Raw genomic sequence first — 8,773 nt, 5'->3', positions numbered from 1 at the left:
GCCAACGTTAGCCCAAAAGTTAGGGGGCTAACGTTGGCGCAAACGTGAGGAGCCCATGGACAAATTTTTCATGCCAACGTTAGCCTCCAAGTTAGGGGGCTAACGTTGGCGCAAACGTTGAGTAGCCCTGGGGTGATTTTCCAATTCTCACGTTAGCCTCCAAGTTAGGGGGCTAACTTTGAGGCTAACTTTTCACCCAAAAGTTTGTGCAAAAGTTTGAGGGCTAACTTCAAATCCAACTTTATGCTTCCTGGTTCAATTTCACTTGTTTCATTGTCCTCTCTTTGCTTCTAGCCATTCCTTCTTACTTCAACCTTTCTCCAAGCTTTCTTCACCTATCATTAACCAACCAAACACATCAAAGCTATGCTCAAAATCATGAGATATTCATTCTATCCTAATATGCAACCATTATGGCATCAAATCTCATGAAATAGCATGAATTTATCTATGGTTGTTCAATCAAAGGAAGCATGAAAATCTACCCAAATTAGCTTGCTTAGGCCTCAAGAAAGTGCATAATTCAATTAAAAACAAAAGAAAGAGACTAGTGAAACTAGGCTAAGATGACTTGTCATCAGTGATCACGGAAAAGAATTTAAAAACCAAGACTTCGAAAAATTCTGTGATGATTTTGGAATTACTCATAACTTTTCATGCCCAAGAAGACCTCAACAAAATGGGGTTGTTGAAAGAAGGAATTGAAGCCTTCAAGAGATGACTAGGGCTATGTTATGTGAAAATGAGGTTCCAAAATTTCTATGGGCTGAAGCTGTAAATACAGCTTGTTATATTTTGATTAGGACCATCATTAGAAAAGGGTTGAAGAAAACTCCTTATGAGCTATGGAAATGAACCCCTCCTAATCTTAAGTATTTTCATGTTTTTGGATGCAAATGTTTTGTACTTAACAACAAAGAAAATCTTGGTAAATTTGATCCAAAATCTTATGAGGGAATGTTTGTTGGAAACTCCACCACTAGCAAAGCTTATAGAATTTACCTCAAAGAACATAGAACCATAGAGGAATCCATACATATATCTTTTTGTGATTCTAATTCAATTCCCATTACTGTAATAGAAAATGATTTAGATTGTGAAGAAGTTGTCAATAAAGAAACCAATGAAGAAAATCCCAAGTCTGTTCAAAATGAAGAATCTGTCTGCCCAATTTTGTCTCGTCAGAATGGAGGAGACATTTATGTTTTGTCTCCTGAATCAGCAAGAGACACTGGAACAGAACAACCCACAGAAGCTCAGCAAAGCTCAACACACATTCAAAAACAAAGGGAGTGGAAGTCTATGAGGGGTTATCCTCATGACTTTATCATTGGTGATCCCTCACAAGGTGTAACAACAAGATCCTCATCCAAAAGGCAATCCAAACCAAGCAACTTTGCTCTCTTGTCATAAATGGAGCCCAACAATGTGAAGCAAGCTCTTGAAGATCCCTCTTGGGTCAAAGCTATGCAAGAGCAGCTGGCTCAATTTGACAAAAATGAGGTTTGGACACTAGTACCCCATCCGGATGGTAAGAAGGTTACGGGTACTAAATGGGTTTTTAAAAATAAACTTGGTGAGGATGGAAAAGTTGTTCGTAACAAGGCTAGATTAGTGGCCCAAGGTTACGATCAAGAAGAGGGAATAGATTTTGATGAGTCTTTTGCTCCGGTAGCTAGAATGGAAGCAATTAGGTTGCTTCTTGCCTATGCTGCCCATAAGGGTTTTAAAATGTTTCAAATGGATGTTAAATGTGCTTTTCTTAATGTCTTTATTGATAGAGACGTGTATGTGGCACAACTCCCCGGTTTTGAAAATAAAAAATTTCCAAATCATATTTTTAAACTCTCTAAGGCTCTTTATGGTCTTAGGCAAGCTCTAAGAGCTTGGTATAAAAGGCTTATTGCCTTCTTATTGGAAAATCACTTTCAAAGGGGTACCATCGATACAACTTTATTCATTAAAGCATCTAATGATAATATTCTCCTAGTTCAAGTTTATGTGGATGATATTGTGTTTGGATCGGCCAATGAATCCTTGTGTGAAGAGTTTGGAAAACTCATGACTAGTGAGTTTGAAATGAGTTTAATAGGAGAGCTAACTTTCTTTCTTCGCCTCCAAATTAAACAAACTTCTAGTGGTACTTTTATTTACCAAGGAAAGTGATGAGCGGATAATTTATACGTTTTTTGGCATTATTTTAGGTAGTTTTTAGTATGATCTAGTTACTTTTAGGGATGTTTTTATTAGTTTTTATGCTAAATTCACATTTCTGGACTTTACTATGAGTTTGTCTCTTTTTCTGTGATTTCAGGTATTTTCTAGCTGAAATTGAGGGACCTGAGCAAAACTCTGATAGGAGGCTGACAAAGGACTGCCGATGCTGTTGGAATCTGACCTCCCTGTACTCGAAATGGATTTCTGGAGCTATAGAACTCCAAATGGCACGCTCTCAACGGCGTTGAAAAGTAGACATCCAGAGCTTTCCAGCAATATATAATATTCCATACTTTATTCGTGATTAGACGACGTAAACTGGTGCTCAATGCCAGTTCCATGCTGCATCTTGGAGTCAAACGCCAGAAACACGTCACGAACCAGAGTTGAACGCCTAAAACACATTACAACTTGGCGTTCAACTCCAAGAGAAGCCTCAGCTCGTGGATAGATCAAGATCAGCCCAAGCACACACCAAGTGGGCCCCAGAAATGGATTTATGCATCAATTACTTACTTCTGTAAACCCTAGTAGCTAGTTTAGTATAAATAGAACCTTTTACTAGTGTATTAGGTATCTTTGGTCTCGGTTTTATTTTATTATTCATCTTAGGAGACTATTGATCATGTTTTGGGGGCTGGTCATTCGGCCATGCCTGGACCTTTCACTTATGTATTTTCAACGGTGGAGTTTCTACACACCATAGATTAAGGGTGTGGAGCTCTGCTGTACCTCAAGTTTTAATGCAATTACTACTATTTTCCATCCAATTCGATTTATTCCTGTTCTAAGATATTCGTTGCACTTCAACTTGATGAATGTGATGATCTGTGACACTCATCATCATTCTCACCTATGAACGCGCGTGATTGACAATCACTTCCGTTCTACCTTAGACCGGGCGCATATCTCTTGGATTCCTTAATCAGAATCTTCGTGGTATAAGCTAGAATTGATGGCGGCATTCATGGGAATCTGGAAAGTCTAACCTTGTCTGTGGTATTCCAAGTAGGATTCCGGGATTGAATGACTGTGACGAGCTTCAAACTCCTGAAGGCTGGGCGTTAGTGACAGACGCAAAAGAATCACTGGATTCTATTCCAACCTGATTGAGAACCGACAGATGATTAGCCGTGTTGTGATAGAGCATTTGGACTATTTTCACTGAGAGGATGAGATGTAGCCATTGACAACGGTGATGCCCTACATACAGCTTGCCATGAAAATGAGTAAGAAGGATTGGATGAAAGCAGTAGGAAAGTAGAGATTCAGAAGGAACAAGCATCTCCATACGCTTACCTGAAATTCCCACCATTAATTTACATAAGTATTTCTATCCTATTTTATTTATCTTTTAATTATCTAATCCAATCAAATTTGAATCAGCCTGACTAAGATCTACAAGATGACCATAGCTTGCTTCATACCAACAATCTCTGTGGGATCGATCCTTTCTCACGTAAGGTATTACTTGGACGACCCAGTACACTTGCTGGTTAGTTGAGCGAAGTTGTGGAAAGAAAGTGCTGAGTTAACAGATGCACATACCAAAGAGCCATTATTGATGATCACAATTTCGTCCACCAAGTTTTTGGCGCCGTTGCCGGGGATTATTTGAATTACAATTACGTGCAACTACAGCACCAAGTTTTTCTGATCCGGCAACAACACCAAGTTTTTGGCACCGTTGCCGGGGATTGTTCGAGTGTGGACAACTGACGGTTCATCTTGTTGCTCAGATTAGGTAATTTTCTTTTCAAAATCTTTTCAAAAATCTTTCAAAAAAATTTTTTATTCCTATTTTCAAAATTTTTTTAAAATAAATCATTCTATGGCTTCAAAACATTTAAGAATGGATTCCAGAGTTTCATGAAGCATGTTGAATCCTGGCTGGCTGCAAAGCCATATTCAAACTCCTTTGGAATTGGTCTTCAACTAATCACCACAATGCATGTAATTCCATCCTAAAGCTGACTGGCTATTAAGCCATGTCTAACCCTTTGATTGGAGCTTTGGGCTAATATTAAAAGATTCCTGGAATTTTTCTTAAAGATTTTGAATTTCTTATTTTCTTTTTCCTATATGTTTTTCGAAAAAAATAAAATAAAATACAAAAAAAATTAGAAAAAAATTCAAAAATATTTTGGGTTTCTTGTTTGAGTCTTGAGTCAATTTTTAAGTTTGGTGTTAATTGCATGTTTTTAAAATTATTATGCATTTTTCGAAAATTCATGCATTCATAAGTGTTCTTCATGATCTTCAAGTTGTTCTTGGTAAGTCTTCTTGTTTGATCTTGATGTTTTCTTGTTTTGTGTATTTTCTTGTTTTTCATATGCATTTTTCGTTTGTTAGAGTCCAAGCATTAAAGATTTCTAAGTTTGGCATTTTTTCATTCATAGTGTCTAAACATTAAATATTTCTAAGTTTGGTGTCTTGCATGTTTTCTTTGCATCAAAATTTTTTCAAAAATATGTTCTTGATGTTCATAATGATCTTCAAAGTGTTCTTGGAGTTCATCTTGACATTTATAGTGTTCTTGCATGCATCATGAGTTTTGATTCATAATTTTCATGTTGTAAGTCATTTTTGTTGTTTTTATCTTTCATCATTAAAAATTCAAAAATAAAAAAATATATTTTCCTTATTTCTCTCCTAATTTTTGAAAATTTGAGTTGACTTAGTCAAAAAATTTTAAAATTAGTTGTTTCTCATAAGTCAAGTCAAATTTTCAATTTTAAAAATCCTATCTTTTCAAAATTTTTTCAAAAATCAAATCTTTTTCATTTTTATCTTATTAATTTCGAAAATTTTAAAATTATTTTCAAAATCTTTTTCTTATCTTTATTTCAAAAATTGAAAACTTCACTAACAATTAATGTGATTGATTCAAAAATTTTAATTCTAAAAATCAATCTTTAAATTTTAATTCAAAAATTGTTACTTTCTCGTTAAGAAAGGTTCCAAAAATTTTATCTTATCCAAAAATTTGATTTCAAAATATCTTATCTTATCTTTTTATCTTCTTATCTTTTCAAATTTGATTTTCAAATCTTTTTCAATTAACTAACTAACTTTTTGTTTGTTTCTTATCTTTTTCAAAACCACTTAACTACTTCTCCCTCTCTAATTTTCGAAAATATCTCACCTCTTTTTCAAAATTCTTTTTAATTAATTAACTAATTGTTTTAAAATTTTAATTTTAATTCTATCTCATCTTTAATTTTCGAAAATCATTAACTACTTTTTCAAAATTATTTTCAAATTCTCTCTCTCTTCTCTTCTTCTATTTATTTATTTATTTGCTAACACTTCTCTTCACCTCTCTTCATCTCCAATCGCTGCTTCTATCCTCACCCTTGTGTTTGGGTTCTTCTTCACTTTTATTCCTTTCTTCTTCTACTAATAATAAGGATCCTCTTTGTCCAGATATAGAGGATTCCTCTTCCTTTTTCTTTTTCTCTTCTCTTTTATATGAGCAGGAATAAGGAAAAAGGTATCTTTGTTGAAGCTGATCCAGAACCTGAAAGGACTCTAAAGAGGAAACTAAGAGAAGCTAAATTACAACAATCCAGAGGCAACCTTTCTGAAATTTTCGAACAAGAGAAGGAAATGGCAGCCGAACCCAACAACAATAATGCAAGGAGGATGCTTGGTAATTTCACTAAACCAACGTCCAAGTTTGATGGAAGAAGCATCTCAATTCCTGCCATTGGAGCAAACAATTTTAAACTGAAACCTCAATTAGTTGCTTTGATGCAACAGAACTGCAGATTTCATGGACTTCCATCTGAAGATCCTTATCAGTTTTTAACTGAGTTCTTGCAGATTTGTGAGACTGTCAAGACAAATGGAGTAGATCCTAAAGTCTACAGGCTCATGCTTTTCCCTTTTGTTGTAAGAGACAGAGCTAGAACATAGTTGGACTCACAACCTAAAGATAGCATGGACTCCTGGATAAGCTGGTCACGACCTTCTTGGATAAATTCTTTCCTCCTCAAAAGTTGAGCAAGCTTAGAGTGGATGTTCAGACCTTCAAGCAAAAAGATAGTGAATCCCTCTATGAAGCTTGGGAAAGATACAAGCAGATAACCAAAACGTGTCCTTCTGACATGTTTTCAGAATGGACCATATTAGATATATTCTATTATGGTCTATCTGAGTTTTCCAAAATGTCATTGGACCATTCTGCAGGTGGATCCATTCACTTAAAGAAAACGCTTGCAGAAGCTCAAGAACTTGTTGACATGGTTGCAAATAACCAATTCATGTACACTTCTGAGAGGAATTCCGTGAATAATGGGACGCCTCAAAGGAAGGGAGTTCTTGAAATTGATACTCTGAATGCCATATTGACTCAGAACAAAGTGTTGAGTCAGCAAGTCAACATGATTTCTCAAAGTCTGAATGGATGGCAAAATGCATCCATCAGTACTAAAGAGGCAGCTTCTGAAGAAGCTTATGATCCTGAGAACCCTGCAATAGCAGAGGTAAATTACATGGGTGAACCTTATGGAAACACCTTAATTCATCATGGAGAAATCATCCAAATTTCTCATGGAAGGATCAACAAAAGCCTCAACAAGGCTTTAATAATGGTGGAAGAAACAGGCTAAGCAATAACAAGCCTTTTCCATCATCTTCTCAGCAACAGACAGAGAATTCTGAACAGAGCCCCTCTAACCTATCAAACATAGTCTCTGATCTATCTAAGGCCACTTTAAGTTTCATGAGTGAAACAAGATCCTCCATTAGAAATTTGGAGGCACAAGTGGGCCAGCTGAGTAAGAAAATCATTGAAACTCCTCCCAGTATTCTCCCAAGCAATACAGAAGAGAATCCAAAAGGAGAGTGCAAGGCCATTGATGTAATCAATATGGCCGAACGCACATGGGAGGAGAAAGACGAAAATCCTAGTGAGGAAGACCTCCTAGGACGTCTCTCAAATAAGAAGGAGTTCCCTATTGAGGACCTAAAGGAATCTGAGGCTCATACAGAGACCATAGAGATTCCACTAAATCTCCTTCCGCCATTCATGAGCTCCGAAAACTATTCTTCCTCAGAAGAGGATGAAGATGTAACTGGAGAGCAAGTTGCTCAATATCTAGGAGCCATCATGAAGCTGAATGCCAAGCTGTTTGGTAATGAGACTTGGGAAAGTGAACCTCCCTTGCTCATTAGTGAACTAGATACATGAATTCAGAAAACTTTACCTCAAAAGAGACAAGATCCTGGCAAATTCACAATACCCTGTACCATAGGCACCATGACCTTTAACAAGGCTCTGTGTGACCTGGGGTCAGGCATAAATCTTATGACACTCTCTGTAATGGAGAAACTAGGGATAATTGAGGTACAGCCTACCTTATTCTCATTACAATTGGCAGACAAGTCAGTAAGAGAGGCTTATGGATTAGTAGAGGACGTGTTAGTAAAGGTTGAAGGCCTTTACATCCCTGCTGATTTCATAATCTTAGACACTAGGAAGGAAGAGGATGAATGCATCATCCTTGGAAGACCTTTCCTAGCCACAGCTGAAGCTGTGATAGATGTTAACAGAGGAGAATTAGTCCTTCAATTGAATGGGGACTACCTTGTGTTTAAGGCACACGGCTATCCTTCTGTAACAAGGGAGAGTAAGCATGCAGAGCTTCTTTCAGTACAGAGTCAAACAGAGCCCCCACAATCAAACTCTAAGTTTGGTGTTGGGAGGCCACAACCAAACTCTAAATATCTGTGAGGCTCCATGAGAGCCCACTGTCAAGCGGTGTTGAACTCCCATATCCAAACTCTAAGTTTGGTGTTGGGAGTCCACAACATTGACCTGATCACCTTTGTGGCTCCAAGAGAGCCCACTGTCAAGCTAGTGACACTAAAAGAGCGCTTGTTGGGAGGCAACCCAATTTTTATTTATCTAGTTTTATTTTATTTTCATTGTTCTTTTATGTTTTATTAGGTTCATAATCATGTGGAGTCACGAAAAAAATATTAAAATTAAAAACAGAATCAAAAACAGCAGAAGAAAAATCACACCCTAGAGGAAGGACTTACTGGCGTTTAAACGCCAGTAAGGAGCATCTGGCTGGTGTTCAACACCAGAACAAAGCATGGATCTGGCGCTGAACGCCAGAAGCAAGCAACATTATGGCGTTTGGACGCCAGGAATGTGCCCTAAGGAAAGCTGGCGCTGAACGCCAGTAACAAGCATGGAACTGGCATTCAACGCCAGAAACATGCTACACATGGGCGTTGAACGCCCAGAACGTGCACCACTTCGGCGTTTAAACGCCAGAATGGTATGCTAAGGCATTTTACATGCCTAATTGGTGCAGGGATGTAAATCCTTGACACCTCAAGATCTGTGGACCCCACAGGATCCCCACCTAACATACTTCCACCTTACCTCCTAAGTAATCCTATAACACACTTTCCCAAAAATCCTTCACCAATCACCTCAATCTCTCTTCCCAATTACCCTCTTCACCACTCACATCCATCCACTCTTCCCCATAAACCCCACCTACCTTCAAAATTCAAAAATCTTTCCCACCCAAACCCA

This window comes from Arachis duranensis, chromosome 10, assembly GCF_000817695.3.
Source record: "Arachis duranensis cultivar V14167 chromosome 10, aradu.V14167.gnm2.J7QH, whole genome shotgun sequence".
In the NCBI taxonomy this organism is placed as follows: Eukaryota; Viridiplantae; Streptophyta; class Magnoliopsida; order Fabales; family Fabaceae; genus Arachis; species Arachis duranensis.
The sequence above is the reverse complement of the archived record's forward strand: the minus strand, read 5'-3'. Positions refer to the sequence as shown.